Source organism: Saccopteryx bilineata, chromosome 5 (assembly GCF_036850765.1).
Source record: "Saccopteryx bilineata isolate mSacBil1 chromosome 5, mSacBil1_pri_phased_curated, whole genome shotgun sequence".
Lineage (NCBI taxonomy): Eukaryota > Metazoa > Chordata > Mammalia > Chiroptera > Emballonuridae > Saccopteryx > Saccopteryx bilineata.
In genome coordinates this window covers 147,933,567-147,950,836 of record NC_089494.1, presented here as the reverse complement: position 1 = coordinate 147,950,836, position 17,270 = coordinate 147,933,567, and the positions used below count along the sequence as shown (strand labels likewise).

Genomic DNA, 17,270 nt, shown 5'->3' with positions numbered 1-17,270 from the left:
AAGAAGGGAGGAAGGGAGGGGGGAGGGAGGGAGGGAGGGAGGGAGGGAGGGAGGGAGGGAGGGAGGGAGGGAGGGAGGAAGGAGGAAAGGGAAAGAAAGAAGAACAAAGAAAGAAAGAAGGAAGGAAGGAAGGAAGGAAGGAAGGAAGGAAGGAAGGAAGGAAGGAAGGAAAGAAAGAAAGAAAGAAAGAAAGAAAGAAAGAAAGAAAGAAAAGAAAAGAAATAGTGATTTCTTAACTAAACACTATGAATAAATATATTCATTGACTTATTACTGATTTTTATGGAATTCATTTAATTCCAATTTCCTGAGAAAAGATGTTCCATGTAAAGTAAAGAATTTGTTCTTTGTTTTTATTTGTAACTGTATTAAATACTTCTTATGATGTGGAAGGAATAAGTAAATACAGCTATTCAAGATCTAGATATCAGAAGTAGCTTTTTGAGGTGGCGTACAGTGTAGTGTACTATGGCATTCCATGGCCAGGGTCAAAAAGCGCAAAGGTGATGATGCAGACCATCAATCTCATGTTCAGATACTTGCAAAATAGATCTTGGATTCAGGTGTAGTTTTATGAGTAAGTGAATATGCAGATAGATGTCTGCACTATTGGTTTTGATAAGTATATGAACTTTGTTTTAGATCATACAGAAATGATTCATTCTAAAAACAAAGTTAAGGAAACAACTAGGTAAGATCGTGTTAAAAAGAGATAATATTACTCTGTTCCAAAGTGTCCCCAACTAGGCATGACTAATGAAGTGAGAAACTGTTGAACAGCAATACAGTTTATCTTTTAAGTGTCCTTTGTTGGGAGTATAGTTCATAAACATTTATTCCAGTTGTTTTGATTATTCTTATGTCATTGTTAGATGACAATAATGCTGTAGGATGGTTTTTGTTAACTAAAAAAAAGATCTAATATACAGCAATGTGTCTACAGTTAACAATATTGTATTATACACAATTTAAATTGTCAACTACACCTCAATAAAGTTGGAGAAAAAGTAAATAAATAAAAATAAAGCAGTTGCTACTTGTTTTTACTTGTAAATATATTAACTACTTCAAATGATATAAAAAGACATTAAATCTACAGCTATTCAATAAGTTTACATAAATATATAAATGAATGTATATCATATATGTAAATATAAATATATTGTGATTAGTTGCCTTTAATTAATTCACCCACTTAATAAATATTGTTTGAAGGACTACTGTGTGTGAAGTTGTTGGGGATCCATAGATAATCAAACAGAAAAAATATCCCTGCTCACATGGAGCTTATGTTCCAGAAAGCAGAAACAAACTGGGAAGGGGGATAGAGAGGGGCATGGAGAAGGAAGACACATAGGAAACAGTGTGCATGGGCGGGGTCTTGGCAGCTGCAGTTTTAAATAGAGTGATCATGGATGAGAAATTGATGTTCATACCAAGATCCAAAAGGTGGCCCTGTGCAGATGTTGAACTGAGGTTTGTCTGGCGAGTTCAGGAGAATGATGAGCTCTGTGTGGCTAGCTCTGGTAAGGAAGGTGAGTCAGAGGGAGCAGAAGCAGATCTTCAGTGAGAAGGGAGTCCCTGAAAGGCTGGGGCAGGGACGTGACACATGTGACATGAAGACCAGCTGTAGTGAACTAAGAGCGGAAGTGGGAGCACCAGTTACAAGGATACAAATGCATGTTTTATCATATACATCTGTGCTGGTGTATAAACACGTACCCACTGATAACATCTCTGTGGCAGATAAGAGCTTGACAGATGTAGAACAGCTCACTCTGCTTCTTGTTATACATATGTTGCTGTTCCCTCTAAATTTGAATCCACATGTGAAAAGCACTTGTATCTGTTCCTTTTTATGTACTAAATATCTTCATTTATTTATCATACTCTTATTTGATGGTGATCAGTAAGCAACTGGAAGAAAAAATTTAAACTACTATGTAGTTATTCTTTCTCTTGTGCATTTTTCTCTGGCAGCTTGAGCAGATGGCTTCTTGAACCAATGTGATAAATTGAGTCAAGAGTGGTTTTTCTCACTACTACATAACCCAGCCATCTGAAAGAGGACCACCAAAGTTAAAATAACTGTGTCTTGTGAAGAGAGAACTTACATAAAACTCCACGTCTTTAATAGTTTTAGATAGTTGTATTTTAAAAATCCAAAGGATGGAGGGGTGCATTTCATTCTGATTCACTGTAAAATTGATGTGCTCGCATGAATTTAGTTGATGTTTTGTAAATATTTATTGAAATATTAATTAATTTCAGATGTTGAGTAAATTCAACTCATCAGAGTCAATGACAGAACATTGAAAATAACTGCAGGCCCTGGCTGGTTCGCTCAGTGGTAGAGCATCGGCCCAGTGTGTGGAAGTCCCAGTCTCGATTACCACTCAGGGCACACAGGAGAAGTGCACATCTGCTTCTCCACCCCTCTCTTTCCCCCTCCCCCTCTCACTTCTCTCTCTGTCTCTCTCTCTCTCTTTCTTTCCTTTGATTGAAGTGAGTTGGCCCCAGGCGCTGAGGATGGCTCCATGACCTCCACCTCAGATGCTAAGAGCTCAGTTGCTGAGCAATGGAGCAACACCTCAGATGGGCAGAGCATCACCCCCTAGTGGGCTTTCCAGGTGGATCCTGGTCAGGGTGCATGCAGGAGTCTGTCTCTGCCACCCCTTCTCTCACTGAATAAAAGAAAGAAAAGAAAGAAAATAACTGTAAAGGTGAAATCTAGAGGAAGAGCTATTTTGAGCAGGCCAATTGCTTCAAGATAAGATCTGATAGGGGACATTTAGAGCTACTTTGGAAATGAGAAGAGTCACCCAGAAAAATATTTTCTGCAAATTTCCCAGAAATTGAATTAAAAGCAGAAAACAGTGGCTGTTTGAAAACAAACTGGAGGACTGAATTATTCAAGACACTGAAGCCTCCACAGTTGTGCAACCATGACTCTATCCTAGTTGTGACAACAGATGCATTTAGGCCTTATTTCCCAACAACTTTTGAAACTGTAACAATTAACAGTGTTCTTCTCAAGAAAAACGCTTCTAACATGCGTTTTCATGTTTAAAGGAACTCCCCACAATGCTCTTTCTGAGCTGCACTTTTTCTATTTTCTAGTGGAAATTATAACCACAGGTTACCTTGTTTTCTTTCCTGTGTTTGAAAACCACAAGTGTTTTAGTGAAAACATTAAAGTGAATAATGAAATGGAAGACTTTAAAATACTAGGTACCTGTCACTGGAAATGGAAATGTCTTACTTACCATCCTCTCCCTAGCAATAAGTTCTAATAAGTTGAAAATGTAACTTTTAGTTTTCTCAGCGGCATACAAATCATGTTTAATTTTCCAAAGTAAAAATAAAGTACAAATATATGTCAGACAGGTTATTTTGTACCTGGTGAATTTTTTAAATTGAAAAGAGCACTATCCATCACTTTATTTCACATTTGGGGAAACTGAGACCCAGAGAGAAGAAGGGCAACTCCCCCACATCCACGTAGCTTTGTCAACAGGGAAACCCAGACAGAAATTTGGAGTTCTATTACTCTGAAGTCCAGAAGTTTTCAACACACCACCATGCCTCTCTTCCCACAGCAGATAATATTTGAAAAGGGTGGAGGGAGATATATTGAGTGCTGACTTAGAAACCTTCACATCTTTATTTAAACTCATTCTTACCCTGAGGAAGGTAAATGGAAGTAGAAAATTGTCAACTCTGGCTGGTGGCTCAGTGGATAGAGTGATGGCCCAGCATATGGATGTCTCTTCCGGGTTCAATTCTTGGTCAGAGCACACAGAAGAAGCAACCATCTGCTTCTCCAACCCTCCCTCCCTCTTCCCCTCCCGCAGCCAGTGGCTTGATTGGTTCAAACATGGCCCAAGGCACTGAAGATAGCTCCATTGGAGCACATTAGCCTCAGGCACTGAAAATAGCTTGGTACTGGAGCATCGTCCCCAGATGAGATTGCCAGGTGGATCCCAGTTGGGGCACATGTGAGATTCTTCCTCACTATCTCTCTTCCTCTCACCTAAATAGAGGAGGAGGAGGAGGAGGAAGAGAAGAAGAAGAAGAAGAAGAAGAAGAAGAAGAAGAAGAAGAAGAAGAAGAAGTGGAGGAGGAGGAGGAGGAGATAGAAGAGGAAGAAGAAGAAGAAGAAGAAGAAGAAGAAGAAGAAGAAGAAGAAGAAGAAGAAGAAGAAGAAGAAGAAGAAAAGGGTGACATAAAATGTAGTGAGCACCTATTATATAAACATGGGGAGACTCATAATCAGAATTTCATTGCTATTGAAGATAAAGAAGAGGCTGATAGTGTTTATTTAAAGCTGAAAGTCAGAAACCAAATAAATTAATATTTACACTTTTAAAAAATATAGATTGAACATTCTCTGCATTTCTCTGACTTCCTCAGCAGCACCAAAAACACACAGGACCAAAATATGAACTGACACCAACCCACTGCAATAGAAAACATTACACCCCAGATGTGCGTGAGAGGTGAAGGCTAGGGAGAGCTGGACAGAGATTAGACAAAAGCTTGCTCTGTCCAGTCCACTTTCTTGTACCCTGTCCATTTTTGCTTTCAGTACAGTTGGTCCATTGCAGTGGCTGCTCTTTGAAAGATTCCTACTCCAGCACCTGAGCCTGGTTTGGCAGTTGTGAGAACTCAGTTTTGTTAAGGTAATCTGTATAGGATGAAAGAGTGTGCAATATCCGTCATGGAGGGTGCACCGTGCAAGATAACCAGTATTCTTCCAGCCACTCAGGACATCAAATCCCCGACTGAATCAGTTCTTCATGAGCAACGAGATTTTTGCAAAAATGATAACAAAGCAAAGTGGTGTTTTCAAAGGGATATTTATATCAAACTAAAAGAGGTTCTTTGCAGGTTAGCAATGTATCTTTCGAAATAAAAATTTTCAGCTTTGTAAGTAAAGAAGTACAATTAAGTGTGACCAGTGGTGGTACAATAGTAGAGCACTGACCTGGGATGCTGAGGTCCCAGGTTCAAAACTCAAGGTTGCCAGCTTGATCACGGGGTTGTGGTTTGAGCATGAGATGGTGGACATGATCCCATGGTCGCTGGCTTGAAGCCCAAGGTTTCTGGCTTGGCTGAAGTCTCCCCCCACCCATCCCCAGTCAAGGCACCTATGAGAAGCAATCAATGAACAACTAAAGTGCCGCAACTATGAGTTGATACTTCTCATCTCTCTTAATTCCTGTCTGTCCATCTGTCTCAAAAATAATTAATTAAGCACAACTGAACAATTCAGAAGACAAGTTCTTATCATCCAACTCTCCTTTTTAATATTCTTTATCAATCTTCAAAATCTCTATTATTAAAACCTTATTTTTAATTGGCATATACAAACTTCCCAGATGATTCTTTATTGTCTTTATTTATATCCTTTGGCAGTTACTTTTTGACATTTTAATCTAAAAGGCATGTTACCACCAAGCATAGTTGAGTGGATCAAATCTACTCCCATTTGTACTTGATGAATTCTTTATTGGATTGTATTTGGAAGTTGGCATAAAGTGCCTTTTACCCAAGGTGGGAAATAATCTTTATTTTTACTTTTTTAAATTTTTGAGATATTTACCCACTGTCTATAATGTGTAATTTGAGCTTTTCTTTACTGAATTTTTGCCTAGAACAGATATTTTGTATTATCTACCATGTACAAGGCATGGTGCTAGGGAAGCAAGAAGTGCAGAAGAACAGAGCAAGCACAAATCTCTGGCTGAGAAGATGTCAATGGGCCACCAAGCAGAGCAGGAGCAGCAGGGTGTGTTTTAGGATTGGGTCCTGAAGACACCATCTTGTCTAACTCCTTCACTCACCAAATAAGAAAAAGGGATTCAGAAAGTATTAGTGACTTGTTTGAAGTCATACTGTATCAAGCTTAATAGTTGGCATGTTGAATAGCACAAAGAAAGACAGGAGAGTGGGAGAGGCATAGAGAAATAGAGAGAGATAGAGACAGAAGAGAGTCAACACAGAAACAGAGACCCAGAAATAGAAAGACAGAGAGAGGGAGAGATTGGCATGTCTGCTATACAGCCTGCTCTCACTAAACTGCTGAGCTCTCAATTACCTGGGCCACCAGCACTGTTTCTGGCTACATAGAAAGGGCTCTAGAAATATGATAATATTACATCCCATTTTCAAATAATCTCTTTAACTGGGGTTGACCCATACAGAGAAATATCCATACCACAAAGGTGCAGCCACATGAATTTTTTTTTCAGCCAGATGAATTTTTACAAAGTGGACACATTTGTGTAACCTCCCCCTCCATCAACTGAGAAAATATCATCAACTCAATATTAACCATTTGAATGCCCTGTCCTAGACACTACGCTACCCACCTCCCCAAATGTAATAACTACTATCCTGATTTGTTACAGCATAAATTCATTTCACTCATTTTGAACTTCATAGTAATGAATCATTCAGTTTATATCATTTAGACCTGGTTTATTCACTCAACATTACAATTGTGAGGTTTGTTTATGATGTGGCAGTACTTTGCTCACTTTTATTGCCACATCATGTTCATGGATGATGAACCACAGTTTAATTCCACATTTGCAGTAGATGGACACTCAGACTGTTCTCACTGGGGTGCTTATAAGTACCATACTTCCCCATGTATAAGATGCGCCCGTTTTAAAAAATTTGGGGTCTAAAAACTGGGTGTGTCTTATACAGTGGTTGTAGAATTTTTACTTGCATTTCCTGCTTTTTTGCACTTGTTTTTGCGTTTATTGTTGAAGACAGTGATTTGTCATCAGATACAGATGAGGACAAGATAATGAATGGGAATTTTGACAGTGATGAAGAGTTCTATTAATTATATAAAGAATAAAACTAGAGTTCAATAACTTCATGTAATACACTTTTTTTCCAATTTCGGGCCCCAAACTTAATGTTCGTCTTATACATGGGAGAGTCTTATACATGGGAAAATACAGTATGTAGCACAAGTCTATTAGTGTACGTATATATATGTGTCTTTAGCTGATATACTGACAGAATGCCTGGCTCACAGAGTAGTCATATGCTCAGCTTTAGTAAATACTGCCAACCAGTTTCTAAAAGTTGTACTGATTTTCATAAGAATTCCACTTTCTTCACATTCTTTCCGTAATGTAAATAATGGACCCACTATGTCCAAGGAATTACAAAAAGAAAAATACTGTGGAATTTTTGGATTTTTCTTTCTTAACTAAGCCATAAAATAGAATGGAGATCTCCTCTATGTTTCTAAACTCCATTCCACTCAAATGAAATTGCAAGGTACAGAGAAAGTGTGAATCTGCAAAAAGTAAGTAAATACATGTACAATATTTTTTCAGATTTCTTTGTAGTGCTTTCACACTATGGAACATATGAAAAGCTGTAGTAACCTCAAGAATATACATTTAAAGATTCAGTTTATTTATTGTTTGGTATCTACAGTCTGTTTCTCACTACATTTCTAGGAAAAGTGGAAGCTTAGTAATAAAGTTGTGGCACCTTGCTGGGTTCTACACAGAGCCTTTTTTTTTTTTTTTTTCCTGTATTTTTCTGAAGCCGGAAACGGGGAGAGACAGTCAGACAGACTCCCACATGCGCCCGACCGGGATCCACCCCGCACGCCCACCAGGAGGCGACGCTCTGCCCACCAGGGGGCGATGCTCTGCCCCTCCTGGGCGTGGCTTTGCTGCGACCAGAGCCACTCTAGCGCCTCGGGCAGAGGCCGAGGAGCCATCCCCAGCGCCCTGGCCATCTTTGCTCCAGTGGAGCCTTGGCTGCGGGAGGGGAAGAGAGAGACAGAGAGGAAGGAGGGGGGGGGGGGGTGGAGAAGCAGATGGGCGCTTCTCCTGTGTGCCCTGGCCGGGAATCAAACCCGGGACTTCTGCACGCCAGGCCGACGCTCTACCACTGAGCCAACCGGCCAGGGTCTACACAGAGCCTTTTTAAGTTCTTAAGTTTTAAAGTCTTTTTAAGGTCTCTCTGGGCAGGGCAAGTCACGTGATGTAAAGATTCTCAAGCAACCACTTTCTTGTCTTTTGTTTGGAGAGAAATTTTCTTAGTGTGATTTAACTTTCCATTTCGGCAGCCCTCTCAAATTTATGTAACTCCCAACCTTATTTATTTAATCTGACAAGGCAACATCTATTGCTTTAGCCTGATCAAAGGCTTTTTCCCTCTAGCTAAAGGTGTGTGAACCAATTAGTAAACAGAGAGTTGGTGGTTTTCTTTCCAGATGATTCCAATGCGTAAGAGAAACTGTTTAAAACAAGTTACACTTGAAAAAAATTAAGTCATTCTATAAAGTTATAAGGGCAGATTCCAACAGAATCGTTATTCATTTTTAAGGAGGATTTTTGTATATAAAAGTAATTTTTGTCCTTTTGTGAAAAGGCAAAGTAGCTTCCCATTTAGAACAACCAGGACATTTCAAAAATCATACTTGTAATTTCTTTAAAAATAGAACATCAACAAATCAAGTAAAAATCAAACAATGTTTCTAAATGATGCTGTGGACTGTAAAGTAAAAATTCTGTGAGTAGGTAAATTCAGCTTCAGTCTCAAGATACGTGCTTTCAGCCACAACTATGATAAGAGAGCAAATTATTATGTTATCTTTATATTTTGAGATTATAAGGGGTTTAAATTTTTTATATACATTTTTATAGTTTTCAAATGTTCTATGATGACTACTAATTAATTTACAATCAAGGCAACAAGTAAAAGTTATTTTTAAAATAAAATCTTTCCAAAAATTATGTATAGATAAAATAATGTAAGAAAATATACCAAATGTTACTTGTCTTTGGGTTATGGAATTATGGGTAATTTTTCTTCCCCTTTTACTTTTCTCTAATTTCTAGATATGTGTGTGCATGTGTAAGTGAGTACATACAAATCAATACATAACTTTTATCATAGCAGCAATACTTTTTCAAAATATGCATGCAGGATATGACCCTTCTTTTTAGCCTCTGTAGTTGTTGGCCAGAATTTTCTAGACACACTTCTACATGGGTATGAATGAAACCCACCTGAGTTTTGGTTCTGGACCAACTGTTCATTTACTATGTGAACTTGGATGTTATTTTCTCTGGGCCTCCATGTTCTTTCTCATCTGTAGGGTGTGAATAGCACCACCCTTATTATAGAATTGTTATGAGGTTAAATAAGACAATATGAGTAAAAAAACAAACAAAAGAAAACCTGTGGTACAAATGTTCCATAAAGGGTAGCTGATCATTCAAAATACAGCATTCTCTTCGTAAGGTTTATAGAAATCAAAGAACTTTAGAGGTTTTATCTACTCAGTCTTACCTATAAAATTGTCAAACTGTAATAAGAACATCTCCCATTTTATTAGTTTTAAAACAAACAGAATAATACTTTTGTGAAACAATGCATGACATTTGTAATTTAGAAAAATAAGCATATCTTTTAATATCAAATATATCACATATCTTTGATTTTTTAGCATAATCATCTCCACCAAGTTCTAATATGAGATGTGAAAAAATTAATGTTTTTTATTATTTTTAATGATGCATAAAATAAGCTATTAATATGATTACTTTAAAATATTACATATTTTTCTTTAATCATCAGAGTACAGTACATTCATGTACTGGACAATTCAGGTTTGTGTTTGTGTGTATGTGTGCATGTGTGTGTGTGAATGTGTAAGATGTAGATAAAACATCTGCTCTACAAATGATATGCTGAATCCCAAATGTAGATTTGTTTGTGACTCTGCCTAGTGACAGCAGAAAAAGAAAGAAAGAAAATAATAGAAAATGTCAGCTTGAACCTACTTACAATGTTTAAACCAATATAAATTTAAAAAAATAGTTTCAAGGGTTGCCATTTAGGAGCTGAAAACAAACATTTCATGGGTAAGATGTTTGGGTTGAGGGGTAAAACCTGACCATACAATAGAGTACACTAACTGACTCACACAAGAGCCAGCTATGGTCAACAAGCCTCATTAGACCACTGTTCTAACCACTGAGAAAAAAAATCCCTTATATTTTTGTTTCACAAACTTTTTCTTTAAAGTGAATGGCTGAACCTATGATGCAGTCAGGAAAGCTGTACACAGAGAAGAGAGTAATGCTATTCAGTGTTTTCCTGGGCCATCGATCTATAACTCCCTTCAGAGGACTTGAAATGTTCATACCAGTGAATATAATAAATTAGCAATATGTACAACTATAAGCAAATTATGTTACCTTCCTCATTACTGACAGTTAAAACTTTCTTTTAATTAATATTTATTCTTAGAATTTTATAGCTTGAAGAAACCTGATAAAATAGCCTGTGTATTTCATCATATTGTTGTAAATTGAAAAAAAATTCCCCCCTTCATTTGTGTGTGTGTGTGTGTGTGTGTGTGAATGGCAGAATAAAATCATAAACAGTATACATGTGAAGGGAATGGATTGAAGAACAAGGGAGTAATGAGAAGCAGGTATATTTGCCTTTTCAAAAAAGAGATTGAGATACATAGTAGTTTGCTCTACAGTAATATGCCTTCATTGGTAGATTTTCAAATCCCATGGGCAATTGCACTGGCATATTATAGAACTACAATAATCAAATTTATAAATATGACAGAAGGTTTTATCTTGATTTTTTCGCCTGGATTATCAGATCAAATCTCAGATTTATTAAACCTTCCTAGGGAGGATTTCTCATCAAAATGTTCAGTCTTTCAAACTCGAGTTGCTTTTGCTTTTCCACTGGTAAAGACAATTACTAAAAAGTGGTCTGCATAGATTATGTAATCAAGAACTCTCATTTTAGATAAGATTTGTCATCCATTTGGGCCACACTCATTATGCTAATATCACAGAACTCACCAAATTCAGCATTATATCTGCCAATCTTTAGAATATTGGGCCTTCCTATTTTGTTCTGATTTAATCTAACCTTAAAACTTACAAACACACCACAAATTTCTGTTAACTTGCATCTATATTAAACAACACTGAAGTTGTTATTCACTATCTGACTCAGATACTCATGTTATAATTAGTGTCCCATTATGGACAGTGATGAGTTTTAATAATAATTAGCATCTTTAAGACTGCAGAAGCCACAAAGCAGCAATACTGTGTGCTTTTATAACACCTCTGCCTTTAAAAAAATAATAAAAGACTTCCATGCTTAATTCCATTCTTTAAAAATGTAATAATAATGATACTCAGGAAAAAACAATATACTCTAAATGTTCCACATCATTAAAGATGAAATTTTGTTTTATTTTTATGGCTATATTAGTAAGTGGGCATTTTGATACATTATAATTTACAAATTGGTTATTTATATATGTGTTAACTCTTCTTAGAATACCTTATTAATCAGTATATTCACAAATATATTCATATACAATTTCAAGAATTGGGCTATAATTTCAGCTCTTAACATTTTTCTGTGTGTATAATAGCAAAAGTCATGGATTCTGGGGTGAACAGGCTGGGAGTCAAGCTATACCCACCACTTACTGGCTTGATGAACCTGGCAAAGTCATTTGTTTGACCTCTGAGATTCAGCTGTTGCATCTATGAAATGAAGAGGATATTACCCATCGTAGGGGATTTGTTTAAGAATCAAATGAGATGATTGAAGTGTTTATCATCATGGCCCTGACACATTCTAAATGCACAATCATTATTAGCTTGCATCAGGTTCACTCATTATCTCTTTCTTAAATGAAGACATAATATTCTTTCCCTTACCTTGTCTAAGATTTTTAAATTAGCTTAAGCCTGTATAATAACAATGGAACTTTAAAAAAATATGATATTATGAACACTGTGCTTTTTTACTTCAGGGTGAGGTTTGCATTGACCTTTTACCATTCTCCCTCAAGGCTTGGAAGTTTATATCTTATTATCAATAGTAATCAAGATTTATTTATTCCCAAGGGCAGGGCCATTTCAGGTTTAGAGCTCCCTCCTGGCAATAAAATTTCTAACTTTTAATTATCATTTTTTTCCCACTTAAAGTCTAAACTGGATTTAAGAAGGAAGGGACTTCCTTTCCCTTGTCCAAACTATGTATTTAAAATACCCTTGTTTTGTCTGCACCTCTGCACCTCCTAGAAATACTTTGACAATTTCTGAATAATTTTACACTAGATTCCACATGTTTCTTGAGTCTTTGGTTAAGGTAGATCGCTGTTTTCTAATTCCATGCTGATTGTTCAGAGGATTCAGGTGCCCTTTATTTTTTTTAAAGATTTTTATTTATTCATTTTAGAGAGAAGAGAGAGAAAGAGAAGGGGGAGAAGCAGGAAGCATCACCTCCCATATGTGCCCTGACCAGGCAAGTACAGGGTTTCGAACCAGCAACCTCAGCATTCCAAGTCGACGCTCCATCCACTGTGCCACCACAGGTCAGGCTCAGGTGCCCCACTTTAAAAACAACCTCTGCTAGACCTTTGTGAAAATGAACAGACAGAGTAGCCCAACTCTTCATGAAATAGTCCCATCTGATATCCTCCGAGTGCTGACTTTCTGCAGAGAGAGGTGTCCTTATAATGTAATCCGGGTCTTAAATGATCTGTTCATTATATCCTACTTCTCCCCAAAACCATCTTTCTCGAAATTGAGGTTCACAATAAGAACATTTTCTTTTTAATTTCTATCCTAAATTCTTCATAAAAGGTCAATTCAACTTGACCTGTGATGGCACAGCGGATAAAGCATCAACCTGGAATGCTGAGGTCACCAGTTTGAAACCCTAAGTTTGCCCAGTCAAGGCACATACGAGAAGCAACAACTATGAGTTGATGCTTCCCTCTCCTTCTCTTTCTCTCTCTTCTTTCTAAAATCAATAAATAAAATCTTTTTTAAAAAAAGTTAATCCACAGAAGGGTGCAAGATATGGTCTGCTTGGGAGTTACAGTATAGTCGTCAACTAGGTCCAGAATAAGACAGTGATTTCTCAGGATCCCTTTTGCAAGTTCCAAGTTGAAGAAAAGTGGATTGTGGTGCCCCCAGGGATCAGATTCCTGGGAGTCACTTACTCCTTAGCCCAAATCCAAAGCAGGAATCATGTCCTCTGGGCTGCAGGGAACTGACACAGCTGCCCCTTGGTCTTGCTCAGCACGATTCCAGGAATCTCTGGGGCAGAAACTGAAGGAGGAAAAAAGCGCAGGACTGAAAGTGCGGGTGTGTTTAACGTAATGAGTGGAGCATTGCCACCCACATGCAGTCCCCTCCAGGAAATGTCGTTTCCTCTTCCAGGAAACAAAGGTGTGGAGAACTTCTGAGCAGCAGCCGTGTTTATAAAGTGATGCGGTAATGTCTGGTATCAAGCAGAAATGCCTTTTGGCCTGAGGAAGGAGAAGGCTGGGCAGACAGGATGCTGGGATCAAGAAATGGTCCAGACGCATCCTTAACACCTAGCATGTATCAAGAACAGATTTGGATTTTTTTTTTCTTTCAGATGAGATTCAAAGGGGAAAAAAAACTTTTTTAGACATATGATGAGTAATGTTTTAAAATATCCAGTCTTCAGATTAATGGGTTTTCAGTTGCAGGACTATACAGTTAATAAACAGAAGAAGAGCATGGGTCTCTGAGACCAGCTATTCCAAAGACAAGCCACAAACTGAGGGGCAGAGGGTCTGGTCGTGGAATGGAGGTGGTATTCAACAGTGCTTGAGGGGCTACTTCACTCTGGCTTCAGTTGAATCCTGGTTCTGGTACTTTATCAATTGTGGCATCTTAAGCAAGGCTGCATAATCTTTCTATGTTCATTATTCTCATCTGTAAAACAGAGGCGATGATGATGATGATGTAACATACACCTCATAATATTGTTATGAGGATTAGGTGAATAGTGCTACAAAGTGGTCATCATGATGACTGGTATATAAGTATTCAGTACATAATCACCATTATTTGAAATAGTTTTAAAGCCACCAACTAGTATTCACTAAATTAAAAGGTCATGTGAATTACCCTTGCACCCTATGTGTACTTAGTCTCCTTCTCAAATAGCCAATGAGAACCCCAGCAATGGGGAGTGAGTGGGTTTCCTACCTCCTAGGCACTGCAGCCGTTGGTGGTCTGCCATCTCTTCTCGATCTGATAGGCTCCATGTAAGGAGAGCTGGAGAAGAGCCAGTAGGAAGGCATCTTGAGCTAGGATGTTTCTCTTTTACAGCCTGCAGAGAGGGGCTGGCCTCTCATGGGCTTGGGCTTGGGCTTGAGGGATGGTCATTGATCCAGGTCTGCCAGCTTGTTCCCAGTCATAAGTATGTTTTTCCACCAAATTGTGAGTGCCTACTACATACCAGGCTCTGGGGATGTCAGAGGAAGCCAGCATATCTGAAGTTCCATCCACCCTCACACCTCCTGGCTAGAATCTTCCAAGAGGTGGCAGCATCTCTGTTGCATGATCCTGGCCTGAGAGTCAATTCAATGCTATTAGATATTAACAATAGGGGAGAGGAACTAATTTTTTTTCTTTTTATTTTTCTTTTTTTAATTTATTGAGAAGAAGGGAGGTAGAGACAGACTCCAGCATGCACCCTGACTGGCATCTACCAGACAAGCCCACTAGGTGGTGATGCTCTGCCCATATGGGGCCCTTCCTCTTTTGCAACTGGAGCCATCTTTTAGCACCTGAGGGAGAGAGGCCATGGAGCCATTCTCAGCTCCTGGGGCCAACTTGCTCCAATCAAGCCATGGCTGTAGGAGAGGAGGAGAAGAGAGAAAGAAGCAAGAGGTGGAGGGGTCAAGGAGCAGATGGTCACTTCTCCTATGTGCTCTGACCGGGAGTCAAAACCAGGACTTCCACACACCTGGTGGATGCTCTACCACTGCGCCAACTGGCCAGGGCCAAGAGGGACTAATCTTAATGGAATATACTTTTATCTTTAAAATATTTGTGTGTTCACTTTGCTGAGTTCACATAGATTAAAAGAAAGAGTCACCCTATCTGGCTTTCCAAGCACAGGCAGCAGTGTGAATTAATCAAGTCATCAAACTCTGGTGAGCCTAGGTTTTTTATCTTTAAATTAAAAGTTTGGAACTAGTGGGAATCTGAGGTCCTTTTTAGCTGACACTTGGTTCTTCCATGATCAGAAGCCTGCTGATCCAAGGCTTGGCTTTTTAAAAAAAATCTCTCTTTGTCTCTCTCAAAAATATTTTTAAAATGATTTCTGTTTTATTTCTCAGATTTACCTCAGATTAATCTGGCATTAGTTTGTTAAAGCAATAAAAGCAAGCACATTTAGTATCATAATTTAGAGGGAAAGTCTCTATAATAGTATTGGTAGCCAGACACATAATTTCTAACCTGAATGGGGGAAAAAATGAATTATATGAAATACGGGAAAAACCACCCTAATTAGTCTCATCACAATAGTCATTAGTATCACCGAAGCACTAAAGTCTTAAAATGACAAATGCACTGTCAGGACATTTCATTTGCAACTTCAAGGGTTGTGACGGTTAGAGAGGTCACGTTTAGACATTATAAATAAAACAGCAGTGTGCAGATAGATAATCAAAATCCTAGGTCAGACACAACCCAGGAAAAGCTATCCAAGGCACAGAATTGTACCCCAAACCTCCTCTGGCAGGTAATTGCAAAACAACAATGTTTACAAGCCCTTTATAGTGTAAACACAGACAAAACAGATGAAGTTCTTTTTTACCGGATGACCTTGATCCTTCCCACTGAAGGTTCGTTTTCACTTTTCAGTTTGGCTAGCGGTAGAATCATGTGGTGTCGTGCCCCCCCCCCCTTTAATTGCGCTTAGCCTCTGGCCAGTGCTCAGCGACCCTTCCTCAGCTCTCCGTGAGCATCGCACCCCAAGGGTGTCTCATCCCAGTCTGCTGGTTGCCACAGCGGGGCGAGAAGCACCAGTAAGGAGCGAGGCTGGAGGGAGGGGCGGGCACAGCGGGAAGAGGGGAGGTGCTGGCAGCTGTGCAAGCTGGGCGCTGGTTCCTGGGCGGGCTGGCGTCCGGAGACCCGCTCCGGCTGTCGGGGCGCGGGGTGACGAGCGCCCCCTGGCCGGCACCGCCTGCGGGCGCACCCACCGCGCCGGGTCTCCAGTGCCCGCGCCACCGCAGGGCAGTCGCGTTCGGACCCGGCAGCCCATCCAGCAGGTAGGTCCCTGCGTGCCCGCTCGTCGCCAGCTCGGGGAGGGAAGGGGATCTGTGTGCGCGGGTCCAGGGCCAGGGTCCGGTGGGCGACCCACACAGCTCCCGCGGTGACATGTTCCAGGAAGGGGAACAGGATGACAGAAATCGAAAAAGACACGAGCGCAGCAAACTTTGGGTCACTTGTTCCCCGGGGTTTCTAGCATGCGAATTGCACAGTATGCTGCGGACCTTGGCCGCAAGGAGGCCACCGGGGTTGGGGGCGCCTCCTTCTTCCTTCCTTAGTATCCTTCGTGTCCTTCGCGCGCGCGCGCGCGCGCGCGTGTGTGTGTGTGTGAGAGAGAGAGAGAGAGAGAGAGAGAGAGAGAGAGAGAGAGAGAGCGCTCTCACCTAACTAAGGTAGGAGGGAGGAAGGGAAGAGGTGAAAAGTTTTATATTCTTGGTAAACATTTGTAAGAAGAGATGTTTGAGACAGATGGCAACCTGTCACAGAGAACAACTTGTTTTCTTGGAATCAATTGCTTAGAGTGTCGGAAAGGGCTGCCAACACTCTTCTAATTAAACCAAATTTCGTTTCAGGGGCCTGGGGTAGGGTAAGGTGGGTCTCTGATGGACACAGAAATAAAAATAAAAACTCTGGTGCTTAATACTGTAAACTTGAGAGATAGTTTGTTTTTCTGCATTGAGGGTCACATGTGTAAAAAGTAGTTAAATGTCTTTATTTCAGTGAATTTTTAAGAGCCCCAGTTATAAATATGAAATGCACTGTTCATACTAAAACCTTAGGCACTTCCATGGGCATGAATAGCGAGAGACCAAAAGGCTGGCTCAATTGGGAGATTCTACTTGTTTCTGCAAGGTGTCTCTGAGCTGCCTTGTCCTTGGGGGTTGTCTGGCTTGAGTTGCTAATAAAAGATGATTCAGTAATGGCAGGGGCTGACAAGGAGGGGTGATGACATGGAGAGAAGAATGAGCATTCACTGATCCTCCTAGTCAGTAGTGAGAACCACCAACGCTGAGGAGTGTGCAGGTTCTGCGAAGTCCAGTGCCCTTTCTGAACACGAGCCTGGCAGCTCTACTGGCTGTTACACCCCTTGCATTGATTTCTAGACCGGTGACCACCACTGGC

The 17,270-nt window shown here is 39.7% G+C and overlaps 1 protein-coding gene, 1 long non-coding RNA gene and 1 pseudogene across 5 annotated transcripts in view; 2 read left to right on the top strand and 1 right to left on the bottom strand.

Annotated features, from left to right (window-relative positions):
- Window positions 1-468: 468 nt before the first annotated feature.
- Window positions 469-747, top strand: LOC136338599 (small nuclear ribonucleoprotein E-like; annotated as a pseudogene).
- Window positions 748-13,539: 12,792 nt separating this feature from the next.
- Window positions 13,540-15,958, bottom strand: LOC136338375 (uncharacterized). 2 transcript variants are annotated; one of them, XR_010731953.1, is made up of 3 exons: window positions 15,694-15,958; window positions 14,073-14,437; window positions 13,540-13,796 (listed from the first exon to the last, which is right to left on the bottom strand). It is a non-coding gene; the product is annotated as an uncharacterized lncRNA (long non-coding RNA). The 2 variants fall into 2 exon arrangements; XR_010731954.1 differs by having other exon boundaries at window positions 14,326-14,437.
- Window positions 15,959-15,964: 6 nt separating this feature from the next.
- The window catches only part of PRKCQ (protein kinase C theta), a 167,455-nt gene continuing 166,149 nt past the window's right edge, over window positions 15,965-17,270 (top strand). For all 3 annotated transcript variants that reach the window (XM_066280738.1, XM_066280733.1, XM_066280735.1), the window contains exon 1: window positions 15,965-16,147. The gene's annotated coding sequence lies outside the window, so the exon portion shown is untranslated. The remainder of the gene's footprint in view (window positions 16,148-17,270) is intronic.